The sequence below is a fragment of the Orcinus orca genome, chromosome 3 (genome assembly GCF_937001465.1).
Source record: "Orcinus orca chromosome 3, mOrcOrc1.1, whole genome shotgun sequence".
Classification (NCBI taxonomy): Eukaryota; Metazoa; Chordata; class Mammalia; order Artiodactyla; family Delphinidae; genus Orcinus; species Orcinus orca.
The window spans coordinates 64,306,011-64,320,933 of NC_064561.1; positions in this window are offsets into that span (position 1 = coordinate 64,306,011).

Consider the following 14,923-nt stretch of genomic DNA (forward strand, 5'->3'; position numbering starts at 1 on the left):
CATGGGGAGGGTCCAATATATAAAAGGTCTTCAAGGAAAGTCTCTTGGGTTGGGATCTCAAAGACATAAACATGACAACTAGGGAAAGAGTCAGAGCAAAGGATTCCAGCTAGAAGGAACAGCAGCTGCAAGCAGAGGCAACTTGTATCCATAAACAATATGGTTTCAGGGGCAGCTAAGCAAGAAAATGATTTTCCCCTGGACTCAGCAAATTCTGCCATCCTCACCCTGGTCTTTCAATTTCCCTACCATTATCTGCTTACGTTTCTAAATTTTCTTTTCTCCCCCTGAATTTCTTTAGGGCTTTTATATAGATGACCATCTGGTCCAACTTAAAACCTCTAAGGAGACTCTAATCTTTTAATAATCACCAGAGAGATCCTCTGTAAACATTTAATTTCAGTACTTCTATACTGATCAATCTGATTTCTGACAGAGGCAAACAGCCAATATCTATGTGTGCGTAGACAGATGGAAAATAAGTGTCTAATATCCTACCCAACAGAGAGTCTCCTCAGTAATTCCCTGACCACCATACCCATGTGACAACAAGAAGAAGCACTTCGTGATATCTGTGCTGTGTTGACAGAACACACTGATTATCATAGTTAGTGTGTATTGTCCGTATGTCAGCTTTGATTTTTCACTCCGACAGGCATTTACAGTAGTAAATGTATGGGCCTGTTCTAGGTACCACACAGATTTACGGATCAAAACTAAACTTATGGTTCCTTTTTTCCTTCAAGATTATATTTTTCTCCTCTGAGGGTAGAGAATGGGCTTCATATTCATGGCTATTCACAGCAACCTCTACTTTTCCTCTTTAGCATGTATGTTAATTGTAATATAATATCCTTGTGCATAATTATTTAATATTCTGCACTAAACGTTCAGTTCTTCAGGGAATAGGGGGCAGGTTTGTCCTGTGCACCATTGTATTCAGCATCTTTCACAGTGGGTAACCCATAATAAGTGCCAATCAAATCTTCTTGTATATATAAATAAAGAAATTAATTAAAGTGTATTCACAAGCTAGAAGGGTACTAGTCTGTCTGGATTTGGGAGAGGCAAGACATAAACTCATGAAATGCTTAGGAGGTGAGGCAGTATTCACTCATTCAGCCAATATTTGAATAACCATTACGTGACTGGCATTATGCTGGGGATAGATTATTGAGTAAAATCAGGAAAAGTCTTCAGTTTTACTGAGCTGAATTTCTGGTTGTGGATCCAGATGCTAGTCAAATAATCACACAAAACGGAAAAATAGAACTCAGACAAACGCCATGAAGTTGCTGTATAGTGATTCATTTAGATTTTAGGAGCTCTAAGCGAGGGACTGCCAAGAGAAAAGTAAGGACAATTGACCACAGTCAGGTAAGTATAGCTTTGATTTGCTCCATTACTGTTAATAGCTTCCTCTCTGTCCGTGGCCACAGGCAACATAGAACCTGTTAGCACATCTCAGCCAGTGAGACACTCTTTTCAGGCCCTACAGCCCACCCTCCTTTGGAACCTTTCTTCCTGACTGGTATCATGCTCCCTCACTCCTGTAATCTACCTCTTCATCTGGTCCCTTTGCATAAGTATCACATTTGGACAGTTAGCTTGGTTTGCTCGCACCCTACATCTAGGTACCTCCTCCAGTATTAATCCATCCCAGCAACCAATTTGTAGCTTAAAATCCCAATCCCCTGGTTTTTGTTTGTGCTGTAGGGGAATTGTGCCTTGTGTCATGTACTTCCCTGCCTCTGTACCTGTATATGCTCTTCCACCCACCTTCCACCCATTCTTCCCAGCTTCTCCAAATCCAACCTAAATGCTTCAGCTCTATTTCAAGTCTGACGTCCTTGAGGAGGTTTCTGATATTCCATTATCTCTGTACTTTGCAGTTTTCTGTTACTTTACTCAGAAGTAAAAGTAAATCACTTCATGCCACTTCCTGCTCAAAACTCTCTAGTAAGCTTCCTTTTCTACTGAAAATAAAACCCAAACGCCTCACTATGCCCTGAAAGGCCCTGCTCGAACTGCCCGTACAGTCCTCTCTGATGATACTCAGTATTTGTTCATCACCCCCACTTACCGACCATCTGCACACTGGCTTTCTTCAAGTTCCTAAAACATGTCAACCTCATTCCCACCCAACAGCCCTGGAGCTTGCTATTCCCTTTCCTGCAGAACCTTCTTGATATTCAAGAACATTACCTGGGCTTCCCCGGTGGCACAGTGGTTGAGAGTCCGCCTGCCGATGCAGGGGACACGGGTTCGTGCCCCGGTCCGGGAAGATCCCACATGCCGCGGAGCAGCTGGGCCCGTGAGCCATGGCCGCTGAGCCTGCGCGTCCGGAGCCTGTGCTCCGCAACGGGAGAGGCCGCAACAGTGAGAGACCCACGTACCGCAAAAAAAAAAAAAAGAACATTACCTGCCTGGCTACTTCCTGCCAGACTACAATTACCTGCTCTGAGAGATCGTCCCTGGGCATCCACTTTCAAGTTACTTCTGTCTCACCCTTGTCAATCTCTATTAAATTATCCTCATTTATCTTCTCCATGGCTCTTACCACTCTCTCAAGATACCTTGTTTACTTATGTAAGTATAAATGGATACTCTAATAAGTACCTAACCAGCTGATCTTCATTACTGAGGAGTATGAATGCATTTCTATTGCACCTGGCCACTTACTCCTTCTTTGAACATAAGCATCTATTGGTACTTCAAGTTCTTTCTTCTGAGGTCTCTTCAATATTCCCTGCAGCCCTTCTAGACAGAAGTTAAATCATCAGCCCCTCCCCCGTGTTTTCATGCACAATTTTTCCATGGAGCATATTTATATGCTATGTTCCTCAACAAATTCAAGGACTACAGGCCACTCAATGTCCCTTCAATCCACTATCAAAGCAGCTAGCCAACTTTTCACTTGTTGGATTTTCTAGAAGGACTCAGACTCAAGGGTACTGTGTTTCCCAAACTGAAGAAATATCATGTTAAACCCTGACTGGTCTCCTTAAAGTAGCTCTCTCTTAAGATGAAGAAGGAAGTAATAAGCCTATCCTTTCCATCCTTCGGGAAGGAGGGACACTCAGAGAATCCCCAATGCTCTCAACAAAAATCCTCTGCTTTTATCTTCAACTGTTGACTTTTAGTTATGCTCATTGCAGGTGAGGATTTTCATAGATATGGAAGTGGATTTCAATACCACTTTTGAAATGTATACATATATATAATGACTTGCATGTCACTTTGGAGTATGGTATTTATTGTCATGGTGCTTCATCCAAAAAATTCCATTTCAACATCTTTATGAAGTATCTGTATCCAGAGCTACATTCATCATCTTTAAAAATGACTATGGGGGCTTCCCTGGTGGTGCAGTGGTTGAGAGTCCGCCTGCCGATGCAGGGGACGCGGGTTCGTGCCCCGGTCCGGGAGGATCCCACGTGCCGCGGAGCGGCTGGGCCCGTGAGCCATGGCCGCTGAGCCTGCGCGTCCGGAGCCTGTGCTCCGCAACGGGAGAGGCCACAGCGGTGAGAGGCCCGCGTACCGCAAAAAAAAAAAAAAAAAAAAAATGACTATGGCATGGGAACCTACAAATCAGAATGGAAACTGAAAACAACAGGTACAGCCGTACTATTTTATAACAGATTAACATCAGCCCTCTCTGTCTCTTCCCACTAGGATCTACACCCTACGGAAACAAGGCACTTGTCTGTCTTGTTCACCACTGTGGATCCTTAGAGCCAAAAACAATATCTGTCACAGAGTACCTGCTCAGTAAATTCAGCTGAATGAATTAAATGACGAAACATTTACTCTATGCCAGACAACACTGATACAAGCTTTGTGTTAAGATACACACCTCAAAGATAGTTATTGTTCTTTGTTAGATAAACGAACTGAGGTTTGAAATGTCTAAGCTGGGATTCCAATCTAGGCAGTCTGACTCGGAACACTCAACTTTCTCTATCAGACTGTATTAGGTGCAAAGCTAATAGGTGCAGTATACTGCCAGCCCTCGAGGGATGGAACTGAGACTGACATTTATTATATTCCAATGAAAGGAATAACACAGGGTACAGACAACTATGGTACAATGGAGAATACATGTGCAACGAGAAATACATGTGCTGTAGAATTTCAGGATAAGGCACTATCAAATTTATTGGGCAAGATGCACTTTCAGAAAAGATTCTTAAAGTTGAAGGCTTCTCAGATTTCTCTGAAAAGATGTCTTTATTTTCAATAGCTATAGATGGGGAGTGAAAACATTCTAAGAGAATGAAAGGGTAGGGATGGAGTGAGAACAAAAAGAAGAGAATCAAGAGAAAATATAAAGCCAAATCCATCAATCTTGGTAGCGGATCAGACATTGTAGATAAAGAGAAAGAGGAATTGACTATTGATATAATGATTTAAGAGCTCCAAATTGACATCAGGAAGACAAAGGAAATGTTACCACCATTAAGAGAAATAGGAGCTTGGTGATGCTTTGGAACAGAAGCTAAAGGGAATATGACAAGAGTCTGGAGGATCAGATGCATCAATAAAAGGACTAGCTGGAATCTGGGGTGCCCACCCCAGAGAGTGAGTTTCACAAATTTGTAATGGTCCCAAATAGCATCTTTCAAGAGATGGATCTCTGTTCCAGAAAATGAAGAAATCAGTTAATTATGCTCTTTCCCCAGAAGGATAATAGGTGGTAATAGAGCCGAATTAATCTTTGGGGTACCCAATAGGTCTTTACCATTTCTGGGCCCTTCATTATAATGTTTGGCAGATATACACAGACCATGTTTGACTTCTTGGTATCTGGTTGCCTCCAGGCTATACACAATTTTGGCCTTTTATATGTGGCTACGGGAGATGCTCCCTATAAGATGAGTTGAGAATTCCCCATCCTGCCTGTGGACAATGTGAAATAGAGGTAATTCTCAAACTATATTTATATCTATAGCTATGTTTATACCTATATATATTATTCTTTTCCCAAAATACTGAACAGGAATTTATTCCCCAGAATGTTTGACTCATTTGAATATGTCAAAACATAGAAGAGTTCCAGCATCACCAAGGACAGAATAAAAGAAATATATCTAGATTGTATTTTAGGATTCACCTCAGGATTTCTAGTTCCAGAAATAAAATGATACTTGTGGTGCTGGGTTCTCAGCTCAAAGCTTAACTGTTCAAATGGGAGCAGCTACCCTTCACCAAGTTAAAAAGAGATTTCAGCATGCTTACAGTTTATTTGAAGGATATAAGTAGAAACTTTGGAAATTTTCCTGTCATTCTTGGCCTGTTCTTTGGCAATCAGCAACATTTGTCTTGTGTCTCAACTTATGTCTATAAAAACAAGAACAGGTGTTTCCCTGGTGGCACAGTTGTTAAGAATCCACCTGCCAATGCAGGGAACATGGGTTTAAGCCTTGGTCCAAGAAGATCCCACATGCTGCGGAGCAACTAAGCCTGTGCACCACAGGCACTGAGCCTGCACCCAAGAGACCATGAGCCACAACTACTGAGCCCACGTGCCACAACTACTGAAGCCGCGTGCCTAGAGCCCATGCTCCGCAACAAGAGAAGCCACCGCAATGAGAAGCTCGCGCACCGCAACGAAGAGTAGCCCCCGCTTGCCGCAACTAGAGTAAAGCCTGGATGCAGCAACAAAGACCCAACGCAGCGAAAAATAAATAAATAAATAAAATTTAAAAACAAGAACATGAGGAGTAATAGCGGAAACTAAGGTTGACAGACCCCTACCTTACTTGGTCATATCAGAAAAATGAAGTGGAGCCATTGGAGAACGCCAAGTTCCAGCTCCATGTCTGTAAGGTGAAAACGAGAGTTTTCTCGTTCTCTGCCTACTCCCTGAGAATAGAAAGGTTATAGTGAATGCAGAACTTTTCAATCAGAAAAATAATTTCATCCACTCATTTTCCTTTTTATTTGTTCCTTCAAATATTTACTGAGTATACATTTGTGTTAGATATTGCACTACTCTCTGGGTATACATTGCTGGGAAAAACAGAAATCGTCCCTGCTCTTATAGATTTTTCTTACTTTATATGTACAATGAGGATAATAATAGTTGGTCCATCTTAGGGTTGCTAGAATTTAATGAATTTTTAAATCACTCCATGTAAGCTGACACACCTAGAATCCTCTATAAATTATGGCTTAAAATTTTCACTTGGAGATGCTCTTTTTACCATGAAGCTTGTCACTGAGGGCTACTCAGCAATTTCTAAATACTTCAGATGGCTAGAGGCAGGCCCAGACACAGGTTCAGGTACTTACTGCAGGCTGCTTGATTTCAGTTCATTCCTATGCACGATTCTCAGGCCCTGGTGCCCCCATGAATGACTCAATGCATGGGGAAGGTATATCCCCCTCAAACGTTCCTGCCAGCTTCATGGGGGTGCGTGGCCCCTGCAGCAGCTGGGAGTGGTGGCAAACGAGGCAAATTCCACCTCAGGGAAACTTGCTAAGGAAACATGGCTGCTCCACTTCCAGAGGAAGCAGCTAACTTTCCACCAGCAAATCTCCAGGAACTTGGATGGAAAAGGGAAATGTGGTCAGCAGCACCCTTCCCCACCAGCCTACCAAAGAGGCTGGGGATGGAACCCCTGTGCTGCCAGCCCTCTGGTTGTCTAGGGCCCTTGTGCTGGGGTGGGTGTGACAGGCCACCTCAGAGGGCCAATTAGCAAAGCCACCAGGTCTGGTTTGGGAAGGATCGCTGCGGTAAGCCTGCAGGAGTGTCAGGGGCCGCTTCCGCAGGGTCTCACTGCATGCACCACACTCTGTCAGCTCCTGCTACTTGAAAGGAATTGGAGCAGGTGCTACATTAATATTTATCATTCCTCCTTTAAACAGCATTTGATCTGAGAGTGTGAAATACCAGGCACAGAAACTTTCCCACGAGCCAGGTCTCCGGCGTCCTACTTCTCTCCATGACTCCCGCTACCTGAAATCTGGAGCCTAGAATTTCCAGTTAATTAGTTCAGGACTTGCCCATTCTGAACCATCGCAGTGAGAGTGATGAAATGCCCATTTTCTGATAGGTTATTTGGAGTTATTTTCTGCTGGTTCTTATCAAGGATACTACCTTAAACTTTAAAGAGTGTCTATTAGTTTCCTAGGAATGCTGTAACAAACTACCACAAACTGGGAGGCTTAAAACAGGGGAAGGGCTTCCCTGGTGGCGCAGTGGTTGAGGGTCTGCCTGCCGATGCAGGGGATGCGGGTTCGTGCCCCGATCCGGGAGGATCCCACATGCCGCGGAGCAGCTGGGCCCGTGAGCCATGGCCGCTGAGCCTGCACGTCCAGAGCCTGTGCTCCGCAACGGGAGAGGCCACAGCAGTGAGAGGCCTGCGTACCGCAAAAAAAAAAAAAAAAAAAAAACCAGGGGAAATGTATTCTTTCACAGGCCTGGAAGCTAGAAGTCCAAAATCAAGGTGTTCACAGGGTCAGTTTCTTCTGGGGGCTATGGGGAGAATGTGTTTCATGCCTCTGCCCTGGCTTCTGTAGTTCCCAGAAATCCTTGGTGTTACTTGGCTTGTGGCGTCATAAGTCCAATCTCTGCCTCCATCTTTACAGGGACTTCTCTGTGTGTTTCCTCTCTCTTTGCCTCCAAATCTCTCTCTCCTTATGAGGATACCCGTTATTGGATTTAGGACCCACCCTAATCAAGTATGACCTCACCTTACATCTGCAAAGACCCTATTTCGAAATAAAGTCATATTCACAGGTACCAGGGGTTAGGACTTCAACAGTTTGTTTTGGAGGAAACCATTCAACCCACAACAGGGTAGGATGAAGGAATAGCCAGAGTTCTCTTCCGTACTTAGACAAGTTTCTTTGAAATGTTTCCTGGTCTTCCATACAATGAGTATGTGGTGGAGCTAGAGCCAGAATTCAGAGTCATGCTATCTACTCTGTGACCATAGAAAGTTATAGGAAAATGGTACAGTCAATTTTTGTTATTCATGGTTGTTAAGTTCTATAAAGTAGTCACAAATACAGAACTTGCAAATATTAAAACCACTGCTCCTAGAAGAAATAAAAGGTTAGGTTCCTGTGAGCTTCTGATCACAATATTTTTGTCAACTGATGAATACATAGTCTTGTTTTTTGTGTGTTTGTGTTTAGAGATACCTTATTTCAGGTGTAATGTTAATTCATTAGCTTTGAACTCACAGCCAGCAGCACTATATCTCATATCTGAACAAAGCTTTTCTAACACACACATTTTGTCCATAAGTCACCTCACAACCTACTTGTACTTAGGGACACTAGACAGCACAACGCTTGGAGTCCATTTTAAACAGCAAAGTCACCAATGGAAAGCTCAAAAAAGTGAAAAACAGAGAACTCAATAGACTCAAAAGGAGACTAACTTACAGTATGAGAGTGAAACAAAAAGGCAGAGTATAACTGTGTTCAGCCTCAATTGGGAATGTGTATGTCAAGCAATTTAAATCTTTTGCTGCTCTTCGTATGTCTGCGTGTGACTGTGAAAGCACCATGGCTATTGATTTTAGATTATAAGTAAATTATAGCAAATAGGAAAATTTACAAATATGGAACCTGCAAATAGTGAGGATTGACTGTTTATTGCAGCCAGTCCCAGTAGCTTTCATGTAGGAAGGTACACAAACCAGCTGCAGATGCCAAAATAAATGAATTGATTTTAGGATTTCAAACAAATTAAGTAGGCAAATTCATAAATATGGAATCTATGGATAATGAGGATAGACTGTATATTGCAGCCATTTCTAGCAGGTTTTGTGCTGGAAGTGCACTCTCTCATCTGCAGATGCCAAAATGGATGGAGCCTCACTATCAGAGAGCACCACAGTATTACTGCATGTCTTGGTGGGCGCCAGGCTAGATGGATCCAGACCAAGCCTTGGAAGACCCATCCCCATCAATAACAATCTTGAATAAACCCTAGATGATACAATCTACATCAGGAAGAAGGACAGGGGAAAGAGACCCTGAATTTGACTGACTTTACCTATAAATATAAAAGTAATGGAATTACCTAGATTAATCAGAATTATCTTTTTCTGCTGACAGGTAATAACAATGGATACCCAATATGTACAAATGTGTGCCTAATACCTAGTCTATGCCCTGCCATATAATAGGTGTTTAGAAGAAATATCTTTGACTGTAGGTGTCAGTGAGCATGTCCTTGAGAAAATGATATTTAAGCTCATACCTGAGGATGAGCTAGCCTCAGTTTAGAAGGAAGTGGTATTCCCAGCAGATTGACCAATGTTTGTGAAGTCCAGGAACTAGGGAGAACAAAGTGAGATAAAGGAACGGAAAGTTTAGAGCGACTGCAGTGAGTATGCAAGGAGGAGAAAGTTCAAAATGGGCCATAGCAGCAAAAAATCAAAACTGCCGGTGTCAGCAACATTAAGCAGTTTGGCATCAGAAGTGTTTCCTTTATAACGGAGTGAAATATCAACTTCTTCAAAATCCAGCTACTTAAACGAAGGGCAGCTTGATGTAAGGTAGCAATTCTTCCATGAACACCAAAGTCCCCAAGACCCTGCTAAGACACCCATGAGCTCAAAACTGTGTTCCTGATAATACTAAGACATTATTTGCCTTTCTCACTGGATTGACATTTGTACTGAAGGTGCAAAAACAATGGTGAGAAAATTACTCGTGCCTTTGTACAAATCAAGTCACTGGCACCAGACTGTCCTACTAGTTAACTGTTATATGCGTTACCATCACACACTCAAAAAAAAAAAAAAAAAAAAAGGCCAATTTCCAGAAAAGAATATTCTTGTGGAAGCAGTATAAATTATTAAATTTTTATATTTTAATCTTGAGTACACATCTTGTCAATACTGTACGTGATTAAATGATGAAATGGGAAGTATGCATGAGACATTACTGCCGCATAACAACGTATGATGATTGTCTTGAGGAATAATGTTTGTGTGAGTGTTTAACTCTAAGTTGAACTAGTTAGTTAGACTTTTTTCCATGAAATGTAAACTCTGGTTGTTCAGACTCGGAAATCTGACATAAAAATATTTTCTTGAGAATTTCTTGAGAAAAATGAAGTAAGCCTGGCACTTTAAGGAAAACAACTAATATTTGTTGTTAAAGATAAGATCTGAATGGAAAATGAGAGTTCTGAAAACCTTGTGTCTGCAGCCATAAACCTGACAGCTTCCCAATACATAAGAACTCTTCCTATAGCATTATAGTGCCATTAACAGATGTGATTTTTTTGGTACTATATAATAAAATGTGACAATATTTGAAAAATCCTCATAACAGTGAATCAATATTTTTCAAGTAACCATGGCATGAAGTCATAAAATCTTACAGTTGTAAAATACTCATTCAGAATGCAGGAATGCCATTGTATCACAATGTAACAGTGTACAAAATTGCACTGAAAAGCGTTCAGGTTGCATATCACAACAGATCTCTGAGAAACTATCACTCGAGTGTTGGTACAGCATCAAAATATCCACAATTATCTACAAAGGTGATTAAAATATGTCTTCTTTTCCAACCATGTATCTCTGGGTAGTCAAATTTTTTTTCACACTCTTCAACCAAAACGTCACCTTGTAAAAAATTAAATGCGGAAGAAAATATGAGAATCCAGTTCTCTTCTATTAACCCAAACACTAAAGAGATATTTTAAAGTGTTTAAGAATACAACTGTTCTCACTAATTTTTTTGTTTTGAAAAATGATTTTTTAAATTGAAATATATATTGATATTACGATATAATTGGTTTATTAACGTTATTTTAAATGAAGTGGTAAATAGTATTTTAAAATTTCCTCAGTTTTAATAAAGATGTTTAAAATAAATTTCCTCAGTTTTAAATTCTAATATGGTAAACCACAGATATAAATCCCATGAACAAAAAGATCTCTGGGGTCCTCAATAATTGGGATCCTAAGGCAAAACATTTTAGAACCACTGATATAAGGGAAAGAAAATGGACTTGATAAAGTCAATGGCCTGGACTCCCCTTCTCCTGCATCAGTAATTAACAGTGTGCGCCTAGATAAGTAACTGAGCTCTCCAATGCCAGGTGCTTCTTGCATAAAATAAGAGTAATGATAATCATAAATGCCGATAGGGTCACTATAAGGATAAACTGTACGCATATATGAGGAGGCACTTCGTACCCTCCAAAGCGCTATACAAACGTTATTTCCTTACCATTACTCGTGACAATAACACTTTGTACTAAAATGTGACAAATCACGTTAATAACAATTACTTTTCTGTGATAAAAAACGAAAACATGGATCAGCTAAATCATAATGCAAAACATTTTTATCTCATCCCTAGCACAGGTCGATTTGATTGGTTTTCATTATTTTGTAAAGTCTTTAGAAACCTCAGAAATTCTGATTACAGGTAAGACCAATCTGCAAAACGGTTCGTAAATAATTATTCTGGAGTGCGTGTGGATATTGCAGCAAAACTCAGGAAAAGACTCACGATGATCTGAAAGTCATGTACTAGTGTGGCTGCATGAACCATCTATGAGATCCAAACTAAAACACAAAGATAAGATACTCTGGGGCTTCCCTGGTGGCGCAGTGGTTAAGAATCCGCCTGCCGGGCTTCCCTGGTGGCTCAGTGGTTGAAAGTCCGCCTGTCGATGCAGGGGAGACGGGTTCGTGCCCCGGTCCGGGAAGATCCCACATGCCGCGGAGCGGCTGGGCCCGTGAGCCATGGCCGCTGAGCCTGCGCGTCCGGAGCCTGTGCTCCGCAATGGGAGAGGCCACAACAGTGAGAGGCCCGCGTACCGCAAAAAAAAAAAAAAGATACTCTGATCACTTACTTCCTGCTGGTATGGTAAAAAAAAAAAAAAAAAAAAAAAAAAAATTCGTGTCTGAAGAAACTTTAGCAGCGCTTTTATCCAACATCTCATCTAAAGCTAGAATCTCTTCCCAAAACCTCTGACAATTTATCCAGTCTCTACTTAAATACTTCTAGCAGTTGGAGGTACAACACCTGATACGGCAGTTCATTTTATGCATTACAGTTTTTTCAACGTGCACATGTAATTAAACAAAAAGCTAATGATCTTTCTGAATTTCTAATGAGTTCCCAAGTGATACTGGTGTTGCTGCTCAGGGGCCACACTTTGAGAACAACTGACCTAGGTAGGGGTCTCACCACAATTCCTCACTCAGCTTACATGATAACATGTTGTGAGTTACATGCAACTGAATTGCAACATAGCCCGTTCATAGTTTTGAGGCTGTTTGGATGGTGAACTCTGAATAACTGTTTGTTAATAGGAGAGCAGTAGTGTGAATAATCCACTACCATGGATAATCCAAAAGCCGTTTCAGCTTGGTTTTGGAAGGTGTTCAAGTCAGATTTTAATTTTGCAAGAGCACTGGATTTGCCCTCCTAAATAGGTTTTTTGCTGAGGCCAATGTTAAAACTGAGTGACTGTTTCCTCGGTAAACACGTGCTTTCTGCAGCGGGGAAGGCAAGCCAGCCAGCCTGGCGTGCTGGCCATGGAGACAAACTTGACACTTATTAATTCACAAAGCAGACAAAAGATAACTGAGAGCTGAGTCCATATAAGAATTTTAAAACTCATAGTTCCTAAAAATATGCATGAAGTTTGGGAAGATTTGGGGAAAACTCATCAGTTCTTCTTTCTATACAGATTAAACTCAGGTAGCTTATGGAATTCAAACTATTTCCCTTGTACCCTGTGTTCAACCCGTACGCACACGCACGTGCGCACACACACACACACCCGTGTGAGTGTATATGTTTATGATTTTGCCTTTAGGAGGTCATAAAAGAAAAATACTTCTCAAATCTCACAAATCGCATGGCTACAACTGATAGGCGTGTCAACGTTTATGGTGAGAGGTAGTCATAATCTATAAAAGTGATTTGTGAACTTTAGCTTGTGGAGAGGCTGAATCAGAATAACCTGAGAACCTAAACAAAATACAGATTCCTTCCCCTCCACCCCACAGCTGAAACTCTGTGTTCCTAGGTGTCTTTATATAGACCTAACTCCCTGCACACACAGCCCACCACGTCACACCTCAGGTGTGCTCTGTGCACTGCTCACCTCTCTCCTCAGGTGTGTCCCTTGGATGCTGGGGTGGTGGACGCTGCTGGGAATCATGAGGGATTTACTGCCCCATGGGGAGAACCATGGACCAATGGGAGCCTGGGGGGAGCACATCAATGTCTTCCTTCTTGCCTTGCATGAACTGTCCTGAGAAGCAATCTGTGAGCTTCTCTGAAGACAGCCCTTCCAAGATGGAGCTCAGTCCCACTTCAAACCAAGTGGTTGCTAACTTGGTCACATGGCTTATATTGGCTCATTGGTTCCCACACCTTCCCTGCCTCACACCCCTTCTCCTTCAGTCAGTCTCCATGGAGTTGCATCCCCTTCGTAAAATAGTACCACAAAAGCCTTTCCTCAGGCTCTGCTTTCTGAAAACTCAGGCTAAGACAATATGGAACTTCCTAGCTCTAAGGTACATACAAAGGGCAGTGCTGCTTTTAGCTCCTGTAGGGGGTGGAGCAAAAGGGGAAGAAGAAAGCTAAGAAATGGAATAACTAGAGGATTTTGTTTTGACTCCTTTACAACTATTTCCAGCAAAAGCCCTCCTGTGCTCTAAACCGTTCAACACAAACATTGCCACAGCTTTGTAAACAAGGAGGGGCACAGGTGGAAACAGGCAAATACTGAATGGCCTGGTTTTTCTTATAGGGAAGTTCTCCCTCTTGGTCTGCCTCCAGGCCTGAATAGAACTCACTGTCCTGAGAATCCAGTCTATTGAGGCTATCCCTTGTAAACGCCTGCCAATGAAAAGAGGGACATGAGCCTCTTGAAACCAACCTCAGAACTCAAATGACCCTTCCAGGCCTCACTCCAGGTGGAATTTAAAAGCCATGGCTATTTCCCCAGAAATGAAGCAGTCTGGGGAAGGTGTGGCTCAGGTCCAGAGCTAGAAATGAGCAGGTATGCTGCAAGAGACAGGTTCCCAGAACCTTCTCCAGGCAAACAAAATTAACATGTGTTTCCTTTCTTCTCTATCCTAGGAAAATCTGTCCAACAGACCCAGAAAAACAGAACAGATAAAGGAAGGGAGAATAGCTATTTCAGAAATCCTTAGAAAGTTTGTATCTATATATGCTGAGTGAAATGTAGAGCTGAAACATGTCTAAATAATACAAGCTCCAGAAATATTGACCTGGAATAAGTATTTAGATATGAAAGCACTAGATAAGTGCAGTTTCTATTGCATGTTCCTACACTTACCGCATTTGATAGCATGTGTAAATTCACCAGAGTTCTCCATAGTCATAACGATCTTATGTGAGCTACAGATCAGATAAATGGAGAAATTCTAATATGGCCATGCCAGGGGTAGAATAATAATAAAGACCCTTTGTATGTCTGGGTGTGTGTGTATCCAAAGTCCATACTTATTTTTCTGAATGAACGTTTACTGGGTTTAAAAATGGATGGTGGGCTATTACGATATTACAATTCAGAAAACACATATTAAGTTTGGATAACATGGCAAGTACTATGCTGGGATTACTTTACAGTAATACAAAAACACACATAAAACATAATCCCTCCCATTTAACAGTGAAGAAACAAAGGCTCTAAGAGGGTAAGTGATACAGTCCTGTTCACAAGGTTAATGGGGTAGCTACTTGGACTTTTGTTCCTTTTGATTCTAAGTTTACAGCTCTTTCCTCCACCAACATGCTCCCACTGAATCCCAGACTCTGGATTCTATGTTCAGTGCCTCCAAAAGTGAGTAACCCTGCAACCCTGCTCTGCCTTCCACTCAGGATTGCCCTGAGGCTTTATAATGGAAACCCATGGAGGTGATGACCAAGTATCCATCCTTCTCCTTAGGAAGTG